Source organism: Perognathus longimembris, chromosome 15 (genome assembly GCF_023159225.1).
Source record: "Perognathus longimembris pacificus isolate PPM17 chromosome 15, ASM2315922v1, whole genome shotgun sequence".
NCBI lineage: Eukaryota > Metazoa > Chordata > Mammalia > Rodentia > Heteromyidae > Perognathus > Perognathus longimembris.
The window spans coordinates 13,779,985-13,793,264 of record NC_063175.1 but is presented as its reverse complement, the minus strand read 5'-3'; positions in this window follow the sequence as shown (position 1 = coordinate 13,793,264).

The following is a 13,280-nucleotide window of genomic DNA, read 5'->3' as shown; positions in this document are numbered from 1 at the left end:
CAAACCAACCAAGAGAATGGAAGAGGAGTCCTGGAGAGGGAGCAGGGGAGGTGGACGGGGATACAGTGTATGCACTGTGGAAATGTTACAATAAAACCCTGCGAACCCCGCTAGAGGACACAAATGAAACTCTTCATTAGAGTTAACTAATGAGTGGAAAGAAAGGAGATGTAAAAAAGAATAAAAATAAAGGAGGTTGAGTAAGGGAAAGAGATGGAGAGGATGGATTTGATCAGGGTACATTAGATATGTATATGTATGTGTGTGTGTATATATGGAGATCTGTGATGAATTCCCCTTCAGAACTAACACATGCCAATATAAAACTCTTTTTAAAAGGGGGGGGGGGTCTAACTTCCATTGAGGAGCTTACAAAACTAAACATATGATTTTATATTGTATTATTTTCACATCATTTTATGTAACATATTTTGTAGATTTAGCGAATGAACAAAAAAAAAATAGCCTTTAGAAAAGAACTCTACTTTGGTAAGAGAAAAAGTTAGCTGTAATTTGACTCTCTAAGCAGTAGAGGGCAATAGAACATCAGACCAAGGTAAGAATGCCTTTATGGACCAGGTTGCAAGCCTTTTTCTATAAATATAATTCATTCGAGGACTATTTTCTTTCAGACTCAATGGCATACTTCACTACGAACATACAAAGCATAAAATCAAGTCTGAGTAAAACACATTCATAATTTGACAAAAATGTAGTTTAAAAATTACCTTTAAGTAATTGTTCAAAGGAGTTTTAGTTCAACATTATCAGTTTATGCATAATGCATCTTGATCAATGTCATCCCTGCATAATTTCCCCATCTCTCCCAAATCCAATCCCCTCAAATTTTTCTATTTCTATTTTCACATATATACATTTATATTATGACTGCATTTTGTTCATATCTTCCCCTCCCTTTTACTTCACCTCCCTCTAACAATTTTTAATTCTTCCTGGTTTGCCTTTTTTGCAATGTTTCTTCCATGTTATAATATGAAAATTCAGCCTTCAGTATAGTTCAGCCTGATGTTACGTCATGCAAATTCAGCCTATGTGATTCCCAGCTCTTCAAAATGCAAGTATAGCAACACATCCTATTAAATCAGTATGTGTTTATGAGAGACAAGAAAATGGCTTTCTTTCAAATGGAAATTCCGGAAAAGACAAGAACTGTGTAAAAAAATTATGATACAAATATGAAATCAGTTCAAAATGTGGCATGACTTTAAGCATTTCTGAAATAGGAAAAAGATTACTCAGTGTAGACACTAATATTCCCCAAGGAGTCCAGAGATCATGATCTTGAACCTATAAAAAGGGAATATGTAATCTTTATTTGGCTTTGCAATAAACAGTTGAATGGTATAATAATATAGCCTGAAGGAAAGGCAGGCTTTTAACTTTCAGGATCAACCTATAACCAATATATGAAAGGTTACAGTAAAAATGAACTTAGAAACCAGGTGCTGGTGGCTCACATTTCTTTTTTTTGTTTGTTTGTTTTTTGGCCAGTCCTGGGCCTTGGACTCAGGGCCTGAGCACTGTCCCTGGCTTCTTCCCGCTCAAGGTTAGCGCTCTGCCACTTGAGCCACAGCGCCGCTTCTGGCCGTTTTTTCTGTATATGTGGTGCTGGGGAATCGAACCTAGGGCCTCGTGTATCCGAGGCAGGCACTCTTGCCACTAGGCTATATCCCCAGCCCCCCGTGGCTCACATTTCTATATTCCTGGCTACTCAGGTAGCTGAGATCTGGGTGATCACAGTTCAAGGACAAAATGTCCTCAAGACAATCTCAAAACAATCAGTAAAAAGCAGGGATGGAGCTTGGCTGAAGTGGTAGAGGGCCCATCTAGCAAGTAATCGAGTCACTAAATTGAAATTCCAGTACTATGGAGGAGGGGGAGAGGGGGAGGGGGAGGGGGAGGGGGAGGGAAGAGGGAGGAGGGAGGAGGGAGGAGGAATATAAGTGGTAAAGCACTTGCCCATCATGAAAAGGTCTTGTGTTTGATTCCCATATGTGGGGGGAGAATAAATTTGCCACTAACTTTGACAATCTATAAAGAAAAGCACAGTTGACAGAATATGGTAGTGAGCCTGGACACCAGGGGTTCACACCTGCAATCCTCAGGATTCTGAGATCTGAGGATCACAGTTCAAACTAACCCTGGCAGCAAAGTCAATGAGACTCTTCTTTCTAAGTTAACCACCAAAAGGCTGGAAGTGGAGCTGTGGCTCAGGTGGTAGAGTCCTTGAGTGAAAAAGCTAAATGACAGCACACAGCCCTGAGTTCAAGTCCTAATATCAACACACACACAAAAATAATATGATTTCAATAACATAGTTTGTAGAAGACAAATGATAAAACTGCCTACAACTAAATAGTGTGCTTCTATACATGTTTGTTAAAATCACAGAAACAGTCCTTTGAGAGGGACTGAATACAGGCTCATGCACGTGCTGGGTAAGCACTCTACCACTTGAGCCATGCCTCCAGTCATTTTGGTTTGGGGGTGTTTTGTTTTTTGCTAGTCCTGGGGCTTGAACTCAGGACCTGGGCATTGTTGAGCCTCTTTGTGCTCAAGGCTAGCGCTCTACCACTTGAGCCACAACACCACCCTGGTTTTTTTGAGTAGTTTATTGGTGATAAGAGTCTCATGGAATTTCCTACCTGGGCTGGCTTCAAACCACAAACCATGATCATCAGATCTCATCCTCATAAGTAGCTAGGATTACAGGGATGAGCCACTGGTGCCTAGCTTAGTTTGTAATTATTTTTAAGATAAAGCCTTACCGCTACCTTTGCCTGGACAGCCCTTGAGTTGCCTCTACCTCCAGAGTAGCTGGGATTATGAGTATATGTAAGGTTTGCCAGAAAGGAAACCCACCACATGGTTCAGACAGAGAAGAGTTTGGGGATGGGGGGGGGGGAGGTAAACTGCCAGCCCACACAAGAGGGAGCCATGGGGAGACAGAGGGGAAGGAAGAAGAGAGAAAGAGAGCAAGAGAAAAGGAAAGAGCGGATTATATAGGGAACTGTGGGAGATCTGGCTAGGTGGATTGGATGTGACCTCAGAGAAGGGGGAGGTAACTGCCTGTAGGTGTGCCAATTTTCCCCTCTTGGTAACTCAGGTCCTTGGTGCAGACTTAAACAGGTGGGGGGCATCTGCATGGAGCCCTCCCTGGGGTGGACCTGACATTCTTCTGGCCAACTCTCTCTGGCTACTTCCTGTTGGCAAGGGGTGTCGACATTAGGGGTAAAAGGTGGAGATGCGGGGCTGGGGATATGGCCTAGTGGCAAGAGTGCTTGCCTCTTATACATGAGGCCCTGGGTTCGATTCCCCAGCACCACATATACAGAAAACGGCCAGAAGTGGCACTGTGGCTCAAGTGGCAGAGTGCTAGCTTTGAGCAAAAAGAAGCCAGGGACAGTGCTCAGGCCCTGAGTCCAAGGCCCAGGACTGACCAAAAATAAAAAATATAAAAATATAAAAATAAAAATAATAAAAAAATAAAAAATAAAAAAAGGTGGAGATGCGGCCCCTCCGGGAGAAGGCGGGCAGCAGCTGCCCCCTGGTGGTAGTCGCCAGTCCTTGAATGAAGCCTGGAAGAAGTCTCATGACACAGCAGCTATAACTTATTAAGAATTGTCCACAAATACTTGTCGGTTATTTCTCTAAAACTGCTCACTTTTTCCTTTGGCGTGTGGAGTAGATCAAACCCAGAAAGGCTAGCCTTTGAGAGGGAAGGGGGTGGGGGTGGAGGGAGGTGTCCCTGGAACCCAGCCTGTTTTCGCTTTTGCACTCTCCACGGCACAAGCCAAAAGGTTGGGCCATTGAGACTGATTTTCTAGCCTATGGAGTCGTCTGGTGAGGAGTCCATAAGGACAGAGATGGGGTCCACAGGGACATAGACGGAGGTCCGCAAGGACATAGAGTCACATCCTCGATTCAGGCATCCCTGAAATGAGAACAGGCTGGCAGCAAGGCATAAGGGGTCCCTCTGGCACAGTCAGACGAACAGCACCTGTAGACCGAGTCACTCACCAGACAGGGAGAGATGGCGCGGTGGTTCTGGTGGCTTTCAGCAGCTTGGTTTGAGGGAGGCGTGGTCTGGGAGGTGGATTAACCCCCAGAAGAGCAGAGGGAGGAGAGCCAGCGACTCCTGACTCTGTCCCTTTCGGAGTCAGGCACCAGATGTAAGGTTCACCAGAAAGGAAACCCACTGCATGGTTCAGGCAGAGAAGAGCTTGGGGTGGGGGAAATGCAAACTGCCAGCCCACACAAGATGGAGGCATGGAGAGACAGAGGGGAAGGAAGAAGAGAGAAAGAGTTCGAGAGCAAAGGAAAGAGAGCAAGGACTGTGTTGAGCCGGATTATATAGGGAATGGTGGGAGATCGGGCCAGGTGGATTGGATGTGACCTTAGAGAAGGAGGGGGTACCTGCCTCCAGGTGTGCCAGTTACCCAGGTAACTCAGGTACTGGGCGCAGACTTAAACAGGCGGGAGGCATCTGCATGGAGCCTCCCAGGGGTGGACTTTAGAGTATACACCACCATCAAAAGCATACACACTGATTACTTTCAGTTTACAATTTTTCATGAGTTATTTTAAAGGCACAGCTAGACAGAAATCAATAATTAAAATTTGTAATATTTTTATTTATTTTTTGTGGAGAATTTGCCTCTGGAAAGTGGGACTCGAAAGTGGAAAAGACTTGTCAGTGAAAATTTTCAGCACAATTTTATTGTTACCTTGTACATGTAAATAATTTTTCAAAAAGTAAGTAAGGGTGTTGTGGCTCAAGCCAGCACTTGGTAGGCTGAGGCCAGAGGAAGGCAAGTTCCAGGCCAGCTGGGCTGCAAGGTGAGAATCTCACCACGAGCGAGAGCCAGGCCCTAGGGGCTCAGCCTGGAATCCTAGCTACTTGGGAGGCTGAGATCTGAGGATCAAGCTTTGAAGTCAGCCTAGGTAGAAAAGTCTGTGAGATTCTTTTTTTTTTTTTTACCAGTCCAGGGGACTGGACCCAGGGCCTGAGCACTGTCCCTGGCTTCTTTTTTGCTCAAGGCTAGCACTCTGCCACTTGAGCCACAGCGCCACTTCTGGCCATTTTCTGTATATGTGTTGCTGGGGAATCGAACCCAGGGCTTCATGTATAGGAGGCAAGCACTCTTGCCACTAGGCCATATTCCCAGCCCATCTGTGAGATTCTTATCTCCAACTAACCATCAAAAAGCCAAAAGTAGAGCTGTGGCTCAATAGGAGAGCACCAGCCATTAACAAAAAAAGCCAAGTGAAAGCTTCAGGCTCTGAGTTCAAACCCCAGAACTGGCACTGAGAGAGACAGAAACACTGAGAGGAAACAATTCTACATCCCTTATAGCACACACACAAAAATATCCAATGCATATATCCCCACACTACTAAAATGATATTGGCCTTGGACAGTTTCAAAGCGAATGCAAGTTGATCATCATGGGTTTAAAATAAGCTGGAATAACAATAAACATTTGGTTTTAAGTAGTTTGACTTTCAGATATGTACCTGTTTGAATTTCAAAATATTCCTCGATGAACCAAAATAGGCACTGTTTGCCTGTGAGGGCCTCCTGTTCAATCCTCCTGTCGGCTGCTGGGGAGGCCGTCCAGTGACTTAGCATTTGATCTTACTCTCGCCCTCCTGGATCTTGTGGCTTGGCTCTGCCTCTCTAGAAGATTGTGAGCAAGCACAACATGCCAAACCAAACATCTGTCACTAAGAAGAAGATAAGTTATTCTCACCTAAGAGACAGTTTGGGACATCAGGAAGGACCCTCATTCTGCCAAGCATCTTGTTCATCCCATCTCCCCCGCCAGCCCGGCAGGACCTGAGTCTTGTGTTGTCAAGAAAGAGAACTGGAAAGACATTTCTGATGAGCAGACAGGCAGGCCTACAACACATTCTTTGAGACACTTGTAGTTTTTACTAATCTCAAGAGCTGAGACTAAAAATGGCCTTCTGCCAGGTACCCATCTGAGGCCTCCATTTGAGGGCCTTGGCATCTGCTAAGAAAGCTCCTCCAACTCCTCCCAAGCCAGGCAGAAGAATAAAGACAGCTTTTGTCAAGACATCAGAGAAAGAGAAATTCTAGTTCTCAACACTGATTTTATCCCTAAGGACAGGGAAGAAAAGGAAGATTGAATACCCAAGAACAAAAGGTTCCAGCAACTCCTCGGCCATATCTTCAGAATGGGAATGAGGCCAGTGTTGAGGGAGGGAGGGAGGAAGGGATGGAGGGAGGGAGGAAGGAAGGGATGGAGGGAGGGAGGGAGGAGGGAGGGAAAGAAGGAAGGAAGGGAGGGAGGGAGGGAGGGGGAGGGCAAAACTTGGGCAGCATCTATTAAAGATCATTGTTAATATTATGTCATTTTTTGTCTAGCAATACTAATTATTGGTTTGATTGTACCTTGAGATCATTCTTGGTTCCTGAGCGAAAACCCCTATTGAGCCATACATGGTAGTTCTAGCCCTGGGTGGAGGGAAAGGGATAAGTGTGAAGCAAGTAGATGGGAAGGAGTTTAAGACTAGCTGGAGCTACGTAAGGAGGCCTATGTCAATCAATAAATAAGCAAAGATAGATAGATAGATAGATAGATAGATAGATAGATAGATAGATAGATAGAAGAAAATCTATATGACCACTTGTGCCCCTAATTCTCTATATGGAGCAAAGGATCAAAAAACATTCTGAGCAATTTAAATGTTAAGAAGTGTTCCTGCACTGCTCAATTTTTCCAACATTATTAAGATATAGACTTGTTACAGAATCAGTAACCAGGAATCTCAGGAAGTGTGTATTCAACCCCTGCCCTTCTCAGTCATGGTTCTCTGTGGATGTGCAACCCAGAGCCTGGGGGCGATTCTGTGCTCTCCTCTCCCCACATCTGTTCATCCCAGGTGAAGCCCCACAGGTTATAATTCTAAAATTCATCAAGAAGCTCTCCACATTCTCTGGTTCACAGTGGTCAACCCACTCTACCTCACATTGGGCTGCTACTATACTATTTTTTTTTTTTGCCAGTCCTGGGGCTTGAACTCAGGGCCTGAGCACTGTCCCTGGCTTCTTTTTGCTCAAGGCTAACACTCTGCCACTTGAGCCACACTGCCACTTCTGGCTTTTTCCCTATATGTGGTACTGAGGAATCAAACCCAGGGCTTCATGCATGCAGGGCAAGCACTCTACCACTAAGCCACATTACCAGCACCTATACTAATTTTTAAAATAAAAATAACAACCCAAACCTCACCATGCGGTGTATCAGTCAGGTACCTCTCTAAGTACTTTTTGTGTATTGACACATTTATTATTCCTCTTACAAGCCTTTAAGAAGATAGTGCCTGTCACTCACGCCTGTCATCCTAGTTACTCAGAAGGCTGAGATTTGAGAAAAGTTCAAAGACAGCCTGGGCAGATCAATTGAGAGACTCTTACCTCCAACTAACCATCAAAAACTAGAAGAGTATAAGTGAGTTTAATCCTTGTTGCCAGTTTGATTGGACTGAGAGTTGCCTAGCAGGTAAGGGCCTTCCTGGCATGCTGGTAGGCCATTTCCAGGGAGGACTAACTAAGGGTGTAAGACTGCACCTCTGCCCTGCCATCCCATATTCATGGAGGCCCTGTGGAATAAAAGGGAAGAAGCTGGACACCAGTGTACAGGCTCACACTTATAATCCTAACTAGTCTCCCTATAATCCTAGCTATTCCCGAGGCTAAGAGCTGAGGATTGCAGTTCAAGGCCATCCTGGGCTGACAAATCCAATTAAGCAACAAAAGCTGGAACTGGAGCAGTGACCCAAGGGGTGGAACAGAAGCCAGGAGTGACAAAGTCAAGTGAGAATGCAAGGCCCTGAGTTCAAGCCCCAGTACCGGCACAAGAAGAAAAGTAAGGAGGAGAAGCAAAAGAGAGAAAAGCCAGTAGCCAGTGGTGGAGTCCTTGTCCTCGCCCACCTTCTCTCTCTTTCTCTCTCTCTGTCTCCACCTTTCCACCATGACATTCTTCTTCACCATGGTCCAAAAGCAACAGTGTTGGGCAACCACGGACTGGAACCTCTGAAATTCTGAGCCAAAATGCATATTTTGTTGGTTGGACTGTTTCTGTCCGGTGAGGGGTGTGGCAGAGCTGGAAGGCGAGCCGGCCTCGCTCCGGCCTCGCTATTCACGGCCACCATCTCCCAGCCCGACCTCCCTCCGTCCCCTGGCCAGCGGGGATTATTTGTGATAGGTAGATCTTTGAGAATAACAGAATATTAACGTTACAGTGAGTGCTGGGCTCTCTTTTTTATTTGCTTTCACTTCCAGACAAAATGATCATGACGTCTCAGGCTTCAATCCCGGTGCTGACAGCTCATGTCTGCAATCCTAGCTACTCAGGAGGCTGAGATGTGAGGCTCAAGGTTTGAAGTTAACGAAGGCAAAAACAATTTTTTTAATTGCAATCCCCAACCAACCAGGAAAAGGTTTTTGAAAACTGCATATAGAGCTGGGGCTCAGCTGATGGAGTACCAGTCTTAAGGGAAAATGCTAAGCAAGACTGTGAGGTCCTGATTTCAAGCCACAACCCCTGGTACACACACACACACACACACACACACACACACACACACACACACACACACATACACACATACACACACACACATACACACCATCCCAGGCTTTTAATATATCTCTCTCTCAGTACTGAAGTTTGATCTTAGGAACTCATACTTTTTGGCAAGTTCTCTGTCATTTGAGCCATACCCAACCATTTTTTTTGCTCTAGTCTTGTTTTGTTGTTGTTGTTTGGGGGGGGGGGTTGTTTTGGTTTTTTGTGTTTTTTTGTAGGTTGTAGGACTTGAACTCTGAAGCCTTCCTCTACCACACCTGCTCAGGCTTTGTCTCTCTTTCCTCAGATACCCTGCAGGGGTATGTATGTAAAGCCTGTTTCACTACAAGAACGGAAGCTTCCTGAGGGCAGGGATTTTATTTCTTTTGCCCCCTAATATTTCTTTAGTGCATAGAAGGGAGGCTGTCAATGAGTGATAACTCAATGGTGTGTGTGTGTGTGTGTGTGTGTGTGTGTGTGTGTGTGTGCGTGCTGGTGCCTGTATTCAGATCCTTGAGTTATCACTTGTTTTTTTCTGCTGAAGTCTGGTACTCTACCACTTGAGCCACAACTCTACTTCTTGGCTTCTTGTTTTTCTGGCTAATTGGAGATGAGTCTTACAGACCCTTCCCTGAGATGTACAGTTAACTTCCTACATATTGTCTTGTAAGTATCACTGTTGCATTGGTTCCCCTTTGTCTTTTGTCTCACCATTTTGATATTCCCTTCCCTTCCCTAATTCAGATAAACGTATACAGAATACCCAGGGTACCAAAATTTAAAGCATCATCTTATATGATCATATGTACATAGTCAATTGAAGTATTGTGATCCTCTGCTAGGACTGTCCTAGACATATACTAATTATTACCAATGAGGGAAAACAAAGAGCCTATGTTTCTTTGGGTCTGGTTCACTTCACTTTGTATGATTTTTCTCCAAGTCTTTCCTTACAAATGGAGCAATATCATTCTTTCTGATACAAGCATAGAATTCCATTGTGTATATGTACATTTTCTTGATCCATTCATCTACTGAGGGGCATCTGGGTTGGCTCCATATTTTAGCAATAGTAAATAATGCTGCAATGAACATGGTTATGCTGGTAGCTTTAGTATTGCCTTTTTTGTGATCCTTTGGGTAGATTCCCAAAAGTGGGGTTGCTGGGCCTTAGGGGAGCTCTATGTTTAGCCTTTTGAGGAAACTCCATACTGCTTCCCAAAGTGGTTGAACAAGTTTATACTCCCACCAACAGTGTAGTAGGTTCCCTTTTGGCCACATCCCCTCCAGCATCTGTTGTTATTAGTTTTCTTGATAATGGACATTCTTACTGGGGTGAAGTAGAATCTCAGTGTTGTTTTGATCTGCATTTCTTTTATGGCCAGTGATGTTGAGCACTTCTTTATGTGCCTCTTGGCAAGTCTCATTTCTTCTTCAGAGAAGTCTCTAAGTCTTTAGCCCATTTACTAATGGGGCAGTTAGTTCTTTGAGGATTTGTTTTAGGAAAACTTAATCTTTTGAGTTCTAAGTATATTTTAGATATGAGGCCCCTTGTCTGTGGCATGACCAGTGAAGATCTTTTTCCCAATATGTGGGCTTTCTATTTATCTTGCAAGCTATGTCCTTTGCCATGTAGAAGCTCTACAGTTTGATGCAATCCCATTTGTCCAACCTTTCTTTGATTTGTTGTGTTTCTTGTCTCTTTTAAGAAAGTTTTGACCTATGCCAAGGAGCCCTAGTGTTTCTCTTACTCCTTTCTATAATGTTCTCAGGTTATCTGCTTTTACCTTGAGGTCTTTGAACCAATTCTGAAGCCAATTCTTAAATTTTATTTTATGACAGTAATTATTTATGGACCATGTGTCTTTAAATGTTTTACCTTTATTTGATTTAATCTAGAAATTTCTTCAGTTTAAGTGATCAAAGAGCATGTGAGTTGGAAGCTTCTATCAAATCCTGCCATAAATGGGCACTTTCTATTGTTAAAGATAGGGAGAGGGTGGTGATGGATAATGAGAGAGGAGTGAGTCTCATCAAGGTGCAATGTAGTCCACTGCATGCATATACCAACATGTCAAAATGAAACAAACCTTCCTTTACTACTAACTGAGGCTATTGAAAATGTGGAAAATAAATAAAAATATTAGAACTAAAAACAAATGAAGATACTTTGTGCCCAGTGCCTATGGCTCATGCATATAATCCTAGCTTCTCAGGAGGCTGAGATCTGAGGATCCCAGTTCAAAAGCAGCCCAGAAAAGTCTGTGAGACTCTTATCTCCAATAAACTACTCAGAAAAAGCCAGAAGTAATGCTGTAGATCAAGTGGTAGAGCACTAGCCTTTCACATAAAGAGGCTTAGGGCTCAAGCCCCAGGACACGAAAAATAAAAGATATTTTGTGCTATTTTAAGAATCTCTGTGGGGCTGGGGATATAGCCTAGTGGCAAGAGTGCCTGCCTCGGATACACGAGGCCCTAGGTTCGATTCCCCAGCACCACATATACAGAAAACGGCCAGAAGCGGAGCTGTGACTCAAGTGGCAGAGTGCTAGCCTTGAGCAGGAAGAAGCCAGGGACAGTGCTCAGGCGCTGAGTCCAAGGCCCAGGACTGGCAAAAAAAAAAAAAAAAAAAAGAATCTCTGTGATTAAAATTTTTGAATGCAGTAAAGAAAATGTTTGTACTTTACCTGGGTGCCGGTGGCTCATACCTGTAGTCCTAATTACTCAAGAGGCTGAGATCTGAGGATCAGGGTTCAAAGCCAGCCCTGGCAGGTAAGTCTGTGAGATGCTCATCTCAAAACTAACCAGCAAAAAGCCAGAAGTGGAGCTGTGGCCCAAACAGTAAAGCACCAGCCTTGAGCAAAAAACTAAGAGACAGCACCCAGACTCTAAGTTCAAGCCCCAGAAAACACACACACACATCAATATACCTCAGACCTTGGCTAACCAGAAAGGTCAGGTTAAGGGTATAAGAGGTATTTGTCCAACGCATCAATCTGAGAACATAAATAAAGGTACTTAAGTAATAAAGAAAACATTAAATAGAAAGAGCCTGGCCCCCTACCTCCTGCCTCTTGTCGGTCGTGGGGCTTGAATTCAGGGCCTGGCACTGTCTCTGAGCTTTTCTGCTCAAGACTGGCACTCTTACCACTTTGAGCCATGGATCCACTTTCAGTTTTGGGGTGGTTAACTGGCTTTCAATCACAATCCTCAGATCTCAGCCTCCTGAGTAGCTAGGATTATAGGCGTTAGTCACTAGCATGTGGCTGGTGACTATTATTATTGTGCAAAAATTCCAGATCCCTCCAGTACACATGACATGAATATGTATGTATGTATACATATATGTGTGTATGTATATACACTTATGTATATATACACTTATAAATAGATACAGCTTACAGCTATGTCAGCTTGTAGTCTAAATTTGTCTTACACAAGAGTATATTTTCTATTTCTCCTCCTATATTCCTTGCTTGACCTTTCATATTGTTCTCTGTCATGGAGATTTTTTCATATTGAGATCAGTTGTTACTTCTTCCCCTTATTCTATCATCATGTGTACTACTAGATTGCTAGGTTCTGTTGATTCTACCCCTGTAATAACTTCTCACAAATCCCCCTCTACACAAGTCCCTGTTAATACTCTAATTTAGACATGCTGCCTCTTCTACTGTGACAATTAGCCTTATAGTTATAAGCATTTAGCTGCTCCCTGTTGAATGTGATTAAATATTTCTGCCAGATTTATTCTCTTAATAAGTAACTGTCTATAAGTGTGCCAGTACTGGCTGTTGGTTTCGGGGCTTGGGCACTGTCCCCAGGTTTTTTGCTCAAGGCTAGTGCTCCACATCTGTCTTTTTGCTGGTTAATTTGGAAATTAGCGTTTCATAGATTACCTGCTCCGGGTAGCTTTGAACCTTAATCCTCAGATTTCATCTCTTGAGTAGCTAGGATTATAGGCAGGAGACACCAGTTCCCTGCTTCATAAGCAACTATGTTTTTTTTTTTTTTGGCTTTCATTCCTTTTCTTAAATGCTTTACAAATTACAAAATAAACTCTAAACTCCTGATCTAATATTTAAAACCAGGATATGACCACAATTTATGTTCCAAACCTGATTTTCCTCCCCTTTTTTTTCCTATAGTTTGTTTCCTTATTTTAACTGGGATTCTTCTTGTCCCCAACCCCATGCTTTCCTGCCTTGGAAACGGCCTTTCCTTCCTTCTCTGCCTTTGTGTGTCTTTCATGTCCTTTAGGACTCAAGATCTAGCTCACTGTCACATCCTCCAGAAAATCTTCTCTTCTGCCATCCAAAGGGAATTGCTTCCTTCTCCTCTGAAATCCTCTGGACAATTCTACAATGCTTCTTTCTCAACTTCCTTCTGTTTCTTATTTTCCTTGCTCTGGTTTTCGAGAATCTCAAGTCATATCAACTCTTGTGTGCTTTTATATTCTTTGGATTTGAATTTGAAATGCCTTCTATAGGCATATACATTGGGGGCTTGGTTGCCCAGTGCTCAAGGTTGGGGGAAATGACTGGATTCCATGAGCGCTGACCTAATCAGTGGTTTAATCCCTTGTTAGCTTCAGAATATAATGGCATTGTTGGATTGATTATTGGGAGGTGGTAAAGAGAAGGAGGTGGAGACTAGTTAGAC